The sequence below is a fragment of the Pteropus vampyrus genome, unplaced genomic scaffold (assembly GCF_000151845.1).
Source record: "Pteropus vampyrus isolate Shadow unplaced genomic scaffold, Pvam_2.0 Scaffold171, whole genome shotgun sequence".
NCBI lineage: Eukaryota > Metazoa > Chordata > Mammalia > Chiroptera > Pteropodidae > Pteropus > Pteropus vampyrus.
The window spans coordinates 1,088,997-1,103,547 of record NW_011888952.1 but is presented as its reverse complement, the minus strand read 5'-3'; the positions used below and the strand labels follow the sequence as shown (position 1 = coordinate 1,103,547).

At 35.0% G+C, this 14,551-nt stretch overlaps 1 protein-coding gene across 1 annotated transcript in view; it reads left to right on the top strand.

Annotated features, from left to right (window-relative positions):
- SYN2 (synapsin II) overlaps window positions 1-14,551 on the top strand; it is a 175,514-nt gene that overhangs the window by 56,577 nt on the left and 104,386 nt on the right.

Here is a 14,551-nt window from a genome sequence, read left to right as displayed (position 1 = left end):
ATATTATTTTATATTAGCTTCAGGTGTAAAACATAGTGGTTAGACATTTATGTACTTTATGTCGTGATGCTCTCTTGATTAATCTAGTACCTACCTGGCACTATACATAGTTATTACAATACTATTGACTATATTCCCTATGCTGTGCTTTATATCCCCATGACTGTTTTTTAACTAACAATTTGTTCTTCTTAATTCCTTTACCTTTTCACTCAGCCCTCCCAACCGGCAATCACCATTTTGTTCTCTGTATCTATAAGTCTGTTTTTGTTTTGTTTTTCTTCCTTAGATTCCACATATAAATGAAATCATATCATATTTGTATTTTTCTGTCTGACTGTTTTTACTTAGCATAATACTCTCTAGGTCTATCTATGTTATTGGAAATAGTAAGCATTTTTTATGGCTGAGTAATATTACATTTACATGTGTACCAAAACTTCTTTATCCAATTGTCATTGATAGGCACTTAAGTTGCTTCTATATCTTGGCTATTTTAAATAGTGCTGTAGTGAATATAGGGGTGCATATATCTTTCCAAATTAATGTTTTGGTTTTCTTTGGCTAAATATGCAGAAGTGGAATTACTGGGTTATAAGATATTTCTATTTTTAATTTTTTGACGAACCTCCAAACTGTTTTCCATAGTGGCTGTACCAATTTGCAATTCTACCAACAGTGCGTGAGGGTTCCCTTTTCTCCACATCCTCACCAACACTTGTTTTATTAATGATAGTCATTCTGATACATGTGAAGTGATATCTCATTGTGGTTTTAATTTGCATTTCTCTGATGATTAGTGACCTCGAGCATCTTTTTATATGTCTATTGGCCATCTGTATGTCCTCTTTGGAGAAATGCCTATTCAGGTCCTTTGCCCATTTTTTAATTGGATTTTTTTTGGTGTTGTATGAATTCTTTATAAATTTTGGATATTAACCTCTTACCAGATGTATCATTGGCAAATATCTTCTCCCATTTAGTAGGTTGTTTTTCCATGACATATATTTCTTAAATAATAAGACTTGAAAATAGAAATCACTGTTGTGTTAGCAGGCATGAAAATACTAATCTCATTGTACATCTCTAGCAGAGCTCTTAAGCAATAAGGTGCATTGTCAATAAGCAGTAATATTTTGAAAGGAATATTATTTTCTGAGCAGTAGGTCTTCACAGTGTACTTAAAATATTTAGGAAATTATTGTAAACAGATGTGCTGCCATCCAGGCTCTGTTGTTTGATTTATAGAACACAGGCAGAATAAATTTCTCAAGGGCATAATTCTTAAAAGCCCTAGGATTTTTGGAGTGACAAATGAGCATTGGCTCCAATATAAAGTACCAGCTGCATTTGCCCCTAACGAAATAGTCAGCCTGCCCTTTGAACCTTTGAAGCCAGACATTGACTTCTCCTCTATAGCTATGAAAGTCCTAGATAGCATCTTCCAATATAAGGCTATTTCATCTACATTGAAAATTTATTTATTGTAGGCACCTTCATTATCTTAGCTATATCTTCTGAATAACTTATTTCAGCTTCTATATCAGCACTGGCTGCTTTACGTTGTACTTTTATGTTCTGGAGACAATTTCTTTCCTTAAACCTCATGAACCAACCTCTACTAGCTTCCAACTTTGCTTCTACAGCTTCCTCACTTCTCTCAGCCTTCATAGGATTGGAGGGAGTTAGGGCCTTGTTCTGGATTTGGCTTTGGCTTAAGGTAATGTTGTAACTGATTTCATCTGCTATCCAGACCACTAAAACTTCCTTATTATCAGCAGTAAGCCTGTTTCATTTTTTTAATAATGTGTTCACTGGAGTAGCACTTTTAATTTCCTTCAAGAACTTTGCCTTTGCATGTACAACTTGACCATTTGGCACAACAGGCCTAGCTTTTGGCCTATCTTGGTTTTAGACATGCCTTCCTCACTAAGCTTAACAATTTCTAGCTTTTGATTTAAAATGAGAGATATGTGAATCTTCCATTCACTTGAACACTTAGAGACTGTTGTAGGGTTATTAATTGGCTTAATTTCAATATTGTTGTGTTTCAGGAAATAGGCCCAAGGAGAGGGAGAGAGATGGGGGAACAGCCGATTGGCGGAGCCGTCAGGACACCCACAACATTTTATCAGTTAAGTTTGTCATCCTGCATGGGTGCAGTTTGTGGCACCCCAAAGCAATTACAATAGTAACATCAAAGATCTGTAAAGTGTAGCATAAGGAATATAGCCAATAATATTAAAATAGCTATGTAGAGTGTCAGAGGAGCACTATATTTATTGGAGTGATCACTTTGTGAGTTATATAGATGCCTAATCACTGTGTTGTACATCTGAAATTAATATAATATTATATGCCAACTATAACTGAAAAATAAAAAAATATTATTAATAAAAAAAGATCACCGAACATAGATCACCACAAATATAATAATAATGATAAAGTTTGAAATATTGCGAGATTTACCAAAATGTGATACAGAGATACAAAGTGAACAAATGCTGTTGGAAAAACAGCACCAATAGACTTGCTTCACACAGGGTTGGTTGCTACAGACGTTCAGTTTGTAAAAACCCAATATCTGTGAAGCCCAATAAAGAGAAGCACAATAAAATGAGCTATGCCTGTACAAACACTGAGTTAGCATAATTTAGAGCAGCCCCCCAAAAGAGATAACACCGTGGAGTAGAAAGAATACTAAATTGAGAGTCTGAAGACTCAAGCTTAAATTCTGGCTCTGCCAATATTTTGCCAATAAGACCTTAAACTACTGAGTTTACTTATGTGTGCCCCAGAATCTTCAGCTGTGAAATAAGAGAGTTGGACCAACTTTCAAGTTTTAGTAACTGAGACTTGGCAACTCAAAAGTAAGGAAATGGGCAAGAAGCCCCTGGAATAACAACAGAATTAGCAGGATGTCCCTCTCCAAGAGCCTGATAATGAAGCTTTACTTCCTATTGTACCTTGACCAAATCGAAGTCATAGCATTTTATCTGATTGTGCCACTGACAGACTAGCTAGGTAGGGCTTTTTGAATTTTTCCTCCACTCGTGCATTTTAACAATTCTATTCCATAATATATCTTTGTTTTAATGTCAACATTGTTTTATAAATTATTTTTAGGGAAAAGAAAATTGAAAAACTATTTCCTCTCTCTTTCCCTCATAATCTTGGTACAGAGAAGGATTAAGTCTGCAGCAATAATAAACTGTTTATTGTAGTTTATTTTCAGGAGACATCGAAGAGGACTTTCATTTAAGTCTATAGTTTTATATTGAATTTATTACAAGTAGATACTCAGAAAAAGTAGCGTTTTTAGAAATACCTTTCCCCCCAAAAATCATTGTATGAAATTGATACCGCAGGAAGAATCTCTATGTTCATTCTATGGAGATATGTACTTTTTGACACTATACTTCAATTTAAGGAGCATGGAGTCAGGAGATGACAGCTCTGTCTGATATTCTCTTTGCAATATTTTGAAGTTTATACTGAGTGATAGCTTTTAATGTTAATGTTTCCCAAACTGTTTGCTATGACCTGTATGGGCAAATTTGATTATTTCAACTATCAGGGTATGGAGAGGAAGGAGGTATGATTGTTACAGTCTTTTTTGAGAGGCAACATGATATAATAGGAAAAGGACTGGGTTTTGGAGTAAAAAAAAAATCTCTCTCTCTCGATTGCTATGCAAAAACCACAAGCAAAGTAACTTGTCTTCTCTTTGTGAGTTATGAGACCTTGGCAAGATATCTAACTTCTCTGATGACTTTATCAGAAATGATCTCAATCCCCTTTTAGGGTTGTTGTGAAAATTAAGTAAGATAATAAATGTATAAATGCCGAGCATAGCACTTGGCACATAAAAATTCTTAATAAAGGTCCTTTCTTCTTTCTTCTTGTTGAGGAAGCACTTTATTTCTTTCAAAAAGCTTTATAATCAGGCCTGTTTTGATCCTCATAGCTCAAATTATATCCTTATTTTAAAATAAGAGAAAGTGGCTAGACAGAGAAGGCGACTTATTTGAGATCACTTCCAATACAAGCAGAAGAGCTAAGACTTGAAGCTAAGATTTTTGATTTGTCACAGGGCTCTTACTCTGTACTTAATAGGCGGAAACCTTTTTTTTTGTATTTATATTGGGTTTTGGGTATTATTTATGCTAGATATTTACTAATGTAATAATAACGAAACCTCAGGACTTACTGGGAACTAACAGTGGTCTAGCTTTTATATCTTGCCCCTTAACATCTCTGTTGGCTGTTTACTGGAGTACAGTGTTTGTTTATCAAATAAATGTAAGGCAGCAGCCTACAGAAGTATTTACTTTAAAGCCTTACTTGGAGGCTGCGAGGCAGATGTGGTACAGCAAAAGGAACATTGAGCCTTCTAATAAAAACTTCTGTATGTGAGTTTCAGAACAACTTTGGCCAAGTCATTAAACAATTACACAGAATAGGTATAACTATCAATAGAGGGCGATGTCACCCTAATAGGTAATTAAGACAAATTACTATAGATCAGACATTATTTTTTGCTAAAGAAATTTCTTTTTTAAAAAGGTGGGTCTTCCCCTTACCCAATATACTACCTTTAAGTTTTCTTGTACGTCTTATATCATGTCAGAGGATTCTTAGAATTTGAGGGTCACCTATGAGGAAATAATGAAAAAAAAAAAAAGAACTTCATTGTTAAACAGAGCACCAGTGTTCAAACTTTCCTCACTATATTTTTAAATACAATTTCTAAAGCTAATTAGAGTTTAGATCCAAATGTAGAAAAAGCTATATGCTCTTCTTTTTTTAAGAGGTAGCTAAGACACAATCACTGCTTTCTAAGAGCTCATTTTAATAAGGACTACAGATATGAGAGCAGTTAATCGTAATAAGTGAGAGAAGGCTTGTAGAGAGGTGTAGGGAACAAAGAGGAAGAAGTAAATAGTTACACCTGGAGGAATAACACCTGCGTGGCTTTAAAGGTTGAGTAAAATTTCTCCAGATAGACAAGGGACTCTAGTTGGCGTGGGTAGGAGACTGATTATTCCAGGCAGAGAGAATAGCATACATAAAAGTACAGAAGTATGAAAGTACGTATTTTTAAGTGGTAGAAGTTATGGTTTATGATTTGCTTCATAGAATGGCATTGGCAAAAGATGACTTCAAAAAGGTAGGCTGGACCTAAGTTGTAAAGATCCTTGAAACCAGGCAGAGCTTGACTTGATTATTTTTTTTAGTCCGGAGTGACATGATCATATAAAATTTCTAAAAAATCATGTATGTAATATGGCTGGCTAGGCCTCAATTTCCTGAATCTTTGACTACTTGGATTTTAAGGATAGTACTTTACACCTTCAGAATTCATTGCTCACCTCAAATCAGAGGTTCTTAGTTTTGGAATGTACTTTAAGTGTTATCTAAGTCTAGAAGTTATTAGTTATTCCTGCGCATCAGAAATCCAAGCAGAACTTCAGAAAAAAAAAAAAAAGCAGAAAAAAGAAAAACATTCCCAATTTACTTCAGATCTCTTTAATCAGACTGTCAGTGTTGGGACCCTAGATTTTTATTTTAATAAGCTTTCCGGATGATTCTCATATAACCAGTCAGAGCTGTGTTTGAAAACTACAGGTCTAGATCAATCCTTTTTCTCATCAAATTTCCACCACTTCATGAATGGAAAATTTGTTTCCAGCTCTCTTGTTTTTTTATCTATTCATGTCCAGAACTTAAGTCACTCATTTCTCTGTTTTCCTGATCCAGCACTTCCCTTCCCACACCTATTTTTAAGCAAAAACCAAAAAATTAACAACAAAAATACCCAGCTACTTATTGTCCACCTGTTATATCCCTGGTGCTATTCTAGGTGCTTATCCATGTTTACTTTATAATTCTTAACAATAATCCTGTGTGGAAGGCATTGTTATTCTTATTTTTGTAACAGTTACATAACTTACTCAAAGTCACATAACTTGCATAGCTTGCTCAACTAGTGGCTGATAGAACTGAATCTTGAAACTGAGGTTAACTGCCTGCCCCCCTTTTATTTGCTGCTGCTTCCAATCTCATCTTTTATTCTGATTCTTCTGAATATATCTCCTCTTCATCAATGATGAGATCTATAAACTTAGGTCCTCAGCTTCAGGCAGGCCTGAAGAGTCTCCACCATCTTCTCTTCTAGCCAAATTCTTATCCTAATCATGTCCTAGTTCTTCCATGAAATCTTCCCACTAATTTTCTACCTATTGAACTCTTTCCAAGCTCCTCTGAATTCAGAACACTTATTAGCTATACTACTTATTTGGAATCCCTTGACCACTCATATTATTTCATTTCTCATATATTATTTCATATGTCCTTAGCCAGTCTGTAGGCTTTTTGGGGTAAGGGACTGTATTTCATATATTATGGTGTTCTACACCTTGCAATATTTCAAAGTGTTTTACACAGTTGGTGTAAAATAAATGTTTATTGATTGGTCACATGGAACATTTAGGAAATGAGGGAAGGGACTGTTGGGCCAGAGTTTGAGGTGACTTTGGAATAATTTTTTAGATTTCTTGATTAGTACCAAAGAGCCATTGGAACTCTGAGAGTAGTTTATAATACTTTTCCCCTGTTTTTCATTACTATTCTCACTAGGGGCCCTATGTGACTCTCCTCCAGGGTCTGTTGGCCATTCTGATAACCCTTTCTTTCCTGCACGATTCCTTTGACCTTTAAACTTCTCATTTTTCCCCATTCGGCCTGTATGTCTCCATTAGTAAAATAAGACCAAAGTAATCTTTAAATTTCTTTCCAGTTCTAATATTCTATGATGTCATTGTCCAGAAGCTCTACAGAATAATGGAGCAAATTGTTTATCACATTTTTTTTTGTCATGGAAGCCAAATTGGTTTATTGAACAGGTTCTGGAAAATAAAAACATCATTCAAGCTACAGACTTCGTGTTGATGATCTCTGTGGGTTTTTATCAAAGGAAAATTTGTGGACATAGGCATGGTGATGTTTGTCAGTTTTAGCAGCTGCAACTGAGATACGCAACCAAGGAAAAGGTGATTGATGCCATTAGACCCATTTGACAGTGTGATATTATTCTCAAAGCACACCCTAGCATCTGAGTTATTTTTATCTCATGTGGGTCAGAGTTTGGGGCTTGTTTCTCTTTTCTGGGAAGGCAGGTAGACAGTTTAATGATGACTCTGCCTTCCAGGACATTTGGTCTTAATAATGGGCTCAAATTTTTCTTTGTTCCATTAGGAACTTAAAACTATAACAAGGAAACTTAGTAGTAAAAATATTTCAATGTGGGAAAAAATATGCACCCCTTTTGCTGAGATCGGGTTGGTCTTACTACTGAGCATGTTATTCTTCTTTCCACATTAGTGTCTTTTTCTGAGTGTCATGCCCCTCTTTGCTAATATCCTTATTATATATTTTCAAAAGCCCACTCCTATCCCCATGCCCCAACTGCCCTTTCTCCTTTATCTGAAATTCTATTAAAGAAACTTATGCCATGCAATTTATTGCTTAGTTCTCTACTATCTTATATTATATCATTGTTTTGTGTGTTTTCGTTTAGTCTCCAGAAATTATTTGCTTCTTGAAGACATGAAGCAATCTTTGTTCATCTCTGTGATCCTGATATCACTGGGCTGGCCACAGAAATAGTATAGAGGGAGTAGTAAAAGAGTGTAAGGACTTAACATTTATTGAATTCATACCCTGTACTAGGGAGATATACCTTATAGTTTATTTTTAGATTTTCATAACAGCCTAAAGATGGGAAATATTAGGTCATTTTACCCCTGAGCAGATGTGGCCTCACAGGGATTAAGTAGCGGGGTCAGACACAGTGTTGAGTCAGGCATATTTAGTGTTAAATCCCTCTTTGTCTGTCATTTACTTTTTGTGTTACTTAGCCTTTCTGAGCTTCAGTTTTAAGATGAGAATAATAACTACTCTATTGGGTACTAGTGAACCTTAATGAGAAAGATAATGTAGATAAGGAAACTTCAAATGCCTGGCCCCTAGGCAGTCTGATAAGTGAGACATATTTGTGGGTAGAATGGATAGGATTTGCTACTGGGTTGCTTGTGGTACATAAGGGGAGAAAAAAGTGAAACATGACTCCCAGGTGTCTATCTTAACAACCGAGAAGGTAATGATTTAATTTGCAGAAAATCTGGAACACTAGAAGAAAAACAGTTGTGGAAGGAGAATGTTGAGTTTAATGATGTTTGATATGTTGAATAGGCAATGCAGTACACAAGTCTAGAACTCAGAGAAGAAATCTGAGCCAGAGATACAGTGTAAAATTTGGGAGTTGTTGGCCTACATGTGATAACTGAAACCATTATGTAGAAGAGAGAAAGAGCAGAGTCAGATGACCTAAATTCTGAAAAACTTCAACATTTAGAGGTGAGTAGAAGATAACCCAACAAAGGTGACTGAAAAAAAGACAGCCAGGTAGGCTGGAGAACCAGGGAAGTGTAGTGTCCTTGAAGCCAAGGGAAGAAAACATTTCAAGAAATAATTGTCTACCCATAATGTCTTTTCTTTTTCACTTTCCATTTTACTCTTCAGTTCAGTACAGTCTGGCTTCTGCACCATCCCCTCAATTGTACTGAAGTAGCTCTTTTCAGAGATCATTAACCACAGTTGGACAAACTAAGTGGCATTTCTCTATGCTCATTGAACTTGCTCTGTCAGCAGCATTCAGAACATCTAACTTCCTTATTCCCACCCCCACCTTAGTGGCTGCTCTTTTTTAGTATCCTTTCCTAGTTATTTCCCCTCTACCTAATCTCTAAATGTTGAAATTCCTTAGGGCTCAAGTGAACCCTTGTCTCTTCTCTTCTTGTGAATTCTTTTCTTAGGTGATCTCAACCGTTGCCATAGATTTCATACCATCTTGATGTTATAATGATCAAATTTTTATTTCCAGTAAGACCTCTCTTTTGAGTTTCAATTATCTGCATGACATCTCCACTTACATGTCTTATATATATATTTAAAACAGAACTCTTCAAACTTGTCTCCTCGCCATTATTTTTTTTCCATTTTAATAAACTACCAACATCAACCAGTCAAGCTAGAACTTTGGGGTCACTTTTCACTGCCTCTCTCCATTCTTGACATTTAATCTAACACCAAATCAGATCTGTTCTATCTCTAGAATTTCTCAAATCATACCATTTCTCTCTGGTCCAGGGCATCATTAATTTTCACCTAGATTCTCAAAATAGCTTCCTGTCTATTCTTTCTGCTTTCAGTCTTGTCTTCCTGTAATTATTTCTGCATACAGCAGGGAAAGAGATCTCTTAAAAATATAAATTTTATAGGACATGAATAAGTTAAAGATGAAATTAATCACTTTCATATTAAAGGACAGATTCTTGTTGATTCTTTCAGTATCCTACAGCAGGCCAGAGGGTGGCTTGGAAGAGAACCCAGGGATGTGGAGAACCAGTGGGGAGCTCCAGAAGGACATTCTCACAAATCTGATTCCAAGTGACATTTTCTCAGTTAAATAATAAGCACATGGTTTTCCATTTATTCTGTTAATTATACTTCTGCTATTAGCTTTGTATTATAAAATTTATTTTTGATCATCAGCTTTTGCTTATGTCTGAGGACTCAGTGCCTTTAATGAGATTGGTTCTTACTACCAGTGGTGTGCTAACTTCTTTACTGAGAATCCATTCAAAAAACATCTCCCCAGTGCCTTTTCTGTGTTAGATTTTAGGTATATGAAGATGAATAAAGTACAGTACCTTTCCTCAAAGATTCACAGTTTAGTTAAGACAGGGTACATTAAATATTAGCTATACTAGATGTATGTAAAGAGGGCTCTGGGGAAGATATGGGAGTGATTGATTTGGCTAACAGGTAGATGGAATGACAAAGAGCTAACAGAGGAGTTGACAGTTGAACTGTCTTATGAAGGATGAATTGGAGTTTGCCATAACAAGGGAGGGTGTTTTGGAAGTGAACATGATCACAGATATAAAAAATACATCAGAGAATGATATGGAAATACCTCATAAAAGTTCATAGTGACTCTAGGTCCAAGAAGAAAGAAGTTGTGCACCAGAAGATAAATAGAGAGTCTGAGGAAACAGTTATGAGTAAAGAAAGGTGAAAAGTAGATCAAGTTAAGAAAAATTGACTAAGTCAATAAGGAAATGAAGAGTTATGTCAATGAGAATGATGGACTATCCTCTCCATAAAAGCAACAAGAGTATTGGCAAAAACTGTCAGAATCAGCTTTGTCAGAACTCTGGAAATTAACTAAAGGCCTATACCAATCCAGAGAGCATTTATTTAAGAAAAATAGCTGAATATCAGTAAGAACAGAAAGCTTTGTCATATTTTAATTTATCTATTCCTTTCTTTACTCTCCAGCTCCACTGTAGCCTGGAAAACTAAGTACACGCAAACAATATTAAAATCAGCAGACTTGCAGCCATGGGTAGGTAGAATAAAGATGGAGCTCCTTCAAAGTTCTGTCTTTATTGACCTAACTGGAACCTTGCCCAATGAGAAAAGCTTTTTATCTGGATGCATTTGTTAAAAACAATCGATGGCAATTGTTTAACCTCATGCTTGCCTGAGATGGTAGAAACTTAAAAGGAAAAGTTGGGGAAAGAGATGCTCATAGAAGGCTTCAGAAGGATCTGACGTATTTCTGGGAATCTAGATGGCCATGTATATGTCCAGGGCTATGTGCATGTGCAGGAAAGACCTGAGAAGACCCTAATCTTTCACCTCTGGTGACATGAGGCTCAGTACAAGCAGAATGTATAGGCTAGAGCAGAGTTATAAACTGCCTGACTGAGTATTGAAGTCCTGCCCCAACATACACAGATCCCTCAGCAAACAGTAGTAGATTTATTGGTTCCAGGCATTTAAGTATATCTCTGTCCAATCATTAGAAGACCACTAAGCTAACTGAGCAAACTTCACTGGCCCTACACAAGAAGGAATATAGAGTTTGTTCATCAAAGCCACTAAACAAATAGCAGTAGCAAAAATAAGGCAAAACAAACATACCTACAAGAAATCCTGGGGACAAAGAGATTCTGATTTCTAGAGTTGCTATATTATATTATTTTAAATGTCTGCTTTTCAAATAAAAATTCCAAGACACGAATAAAAAGAAACGTATGGCTCATACACAGGGGAAGGAAAACCTCAATAGAAACTGTCCCTGAGGAACCCCAGTTGTGAGACATTTAATAGACAAACACTTCAGTCAGATATTTTAAACATGTTCAAATAACAAAGGAAACCATGTATAAAGAATTAAAGGAAAATGTGAGGATGATGTATCCCCAAATAGAGATACCAATAGAAAGAAAGTACACACACATATACACACACAATAGCTTATTTTTCATCAGAATTGATGGAGGCCAAAAGGTAGTGGGATTACACATTCAAAATACTGAAAGAAAACAACTGTCAACAAAGATTTCTATATCCAACAACACTGTCCTTTTAAAATGAAGATAAAATTAAGACATTCTCAGATAAACAAAGAATGAGAAAATTCATTGCTAGCAATAGTTACAAATCTTTGTTGATGGGCATACAATGTATAAAAATATTTGCATGGTAACAGCACAAAGGATTGGGGGGAGGGAATAGAGCTATATTGGAGCAAAGTTTCTATATACTATTGCAATTAAGTTGATAGTAACCCAAGATTGATACAAGTTAAGATGTTAACCTCCTGGGCAACCACTAAGAAAATAGATATTTTATAAAAGTAAAAGAAATGACAAGGGCAGTAAAATAGTACAGTAGAGAATACCCATTTATCATAAAAGAAGATAGTAGTGGAGGAACAAAAAATACATAAGATATGAAGAAAACAAGTAATAAAATGATAGATGTAAATCCTGCCTTAATAGTAATTGCATTAGTGTTAACAGATTAAACACTCCAGGCAAAAAGAAGATAATGGCAGAATGGACTTAAAAAAACATAATCCAACTATATGTTATCTACAGAATATAACACTTTAGATTTAAAGTCACAAATAGTTTAAACGTAAAAATATATGAAAAATACATGAAAAATATATGCATATAGTAACCAAAAGAGAGCTAGAGTGGCCATACTAATATCAAACAAAATAGACTTGAGACAAAAATTGTTACTAGAGACAAAGAAGAACATTATATATTGATAAAAGGCCAATCTTTCAAGAAGATATAACAATTATAAATATGTATACACCTACATATACAGAGTCTCAAAATGAAAGAACAGAGTTGAAGGGAGAAATTGACAATTCAATAATAATAATTGAAGACTTCAGTACTTCAGTTTCAATAATGGATATATCATCTACATAGAAGATCAATAAGGAGATAGAGAACTTGAACAACATTAGCAACCACTAGACCTAACATATCTATAGAACACTTCACCCAACAATAATAGAATGCCCATTCTTCTTAAGTACACATATTACGTTCTTCAAGATAGACCATAGATTAGTCTGTAAAGCGAGTCAGTAGATTTTAAAGGATTTAGGTCGTGCAAAGTATGTTCTCCAACAGCAATGAAATGAAATTAGAAATTTATAACAAAAGGAAATTTAAAAAATTCGAAATGTGAAATTAAATAATGCATTCTCCCCCTGTCACACACATACACCATAAACATGAGTTTAATTAGCCTTTGGGGCCCTGCAAGGAAGAAATAACCAAATGGAGTCCATTCCGAAGATTTTAAAAAAGCAACATGCCTGGTAACTAGGAGTGGGTGAGTCCTCAGGAGGCTCAAGGAATGGCAGAAGGGTTGAAAATGGGAGATTCAGTCCTTTTCTGTTAGAATCAGGGGACAGTGACCCAACACCCCTGCAGTCGAGGTGATACTAGCACAGGGGCACAGGTCAGGAGAAGAAGGGCAGACAGAGTTCATGGTCTAGTCAAGCTAGGACACCCTTTGGCTCTTCCACATGGATCTCTAAAACAATATGTTTTCAATAACCAATGAGTTAAAGCAGAAATAACAAGGGAAATTAGAAAAAACTTTGAAATTAATTAAAACAAAACACAGCATAACAAAATTTGTGGGATGTGGTTAAAGCAATGCTTAGAGGGAAATTTATAGCTATACATGCCTATATTTAAAAAGAACTATTGTAAGTCAACCTAACTCTTGATCTTAAAAAAAAACTAGAAAAAAACTAAATCCAAAGCAAGCAGAAGGAAGAAAATAAAGATTAGAGTAGAAAGAAATGAAATAAAGAATAGAAAAATAGTAGAGAAAAATCAATAAAACCAAAGTTGGTTCTTCAAGATTAACAAAATTTACAAACCTTTAGGTAGATTGACCAAGAAAAAAATAAGATTCAAATTACTAAAATCAAGAATGAAAGAGGGTATGTTACTATCTTAGAGAAATAAAAAGGATTGTAGGAGGACACCATGAACTCTTATATGCCAATAAATTACATAATCTAGTTAAAATGGACAAATTCCTAGAAAGACACAGAGTACTGAATATAAGAAGAAATAGAAAATCTAAAGACACTCATAAAATTAAAGAGATTGAATCAATATATATTTTTTAAATCTCACCAAAAAAATCTCAGGACCAGATAGCTTCACTGGTGATTTCTAGCAGACATTTAAAGAAGAATTAACACTGATTCTTACAAATTCTTCCAAAAAATGGAAGAGAAGGGAACATTTTAAATCTTATTCTGTGTGGTCAGTATTATGCTAATACCAAAACAAGATAACACATTATCAAAGAAGAAAACTGCAGACCAATATCCCTTATGAACACCCTTAACAAAATAATAGCAAATTGAATTCAGCACCATAGAAAAAAGAATTATACATCATGATCCAAGTGGGATATAGCCCAGAAATTTAAGGTTGGTTCGACATAGAAAAGTCAGTCAATGTGGTACATCATATTAATAGAGTAATGGAAAGAACCCACATGATTATCTCAATAGACACAGAAAAAGTATTTGACAAATTTCAACACCTCATGATAAAAGACATTCAATAACCTAGGAATCAAAGGGAACTTCCTCAGCCTGACAAAGGACATCTAGTAAAAAAAATACAGCTAACATCATAATAAAGGTGAAAGACTGAAAGTTTTCTCTCAAAGATCAGGAAGATGGCTACTTTCACCATTTCATTCAACTTTTTTGCTGGAGATTCTAACCAGGACAATTAGGCAAGAAAAGGAAAGACGTTCAGGTTGGAAAGGGAAAATTCAGTTGTATTTTTTTCACCAGCAATGAATAATATGAAAATGAAATTTAGAGAACAATTCCATTTAAAAAAATATTTATTTATTTTAATTAGTTTCAAGTATACATTACATTGATTAGACATCTATATAGTTCATAAAAAGATCCCCCAATTGCTCCTTCCCTCGCCTGGCCTTCTACCTAGCCAACATATTAATGCTAACTGCATTCCCTATGCCATGATTCTCATCCCCGTGACCATCTATCAACTACTAATTTGTACTACTTTAACCCTTCACCCCATTCTCCCAAACCCCCAAGCCC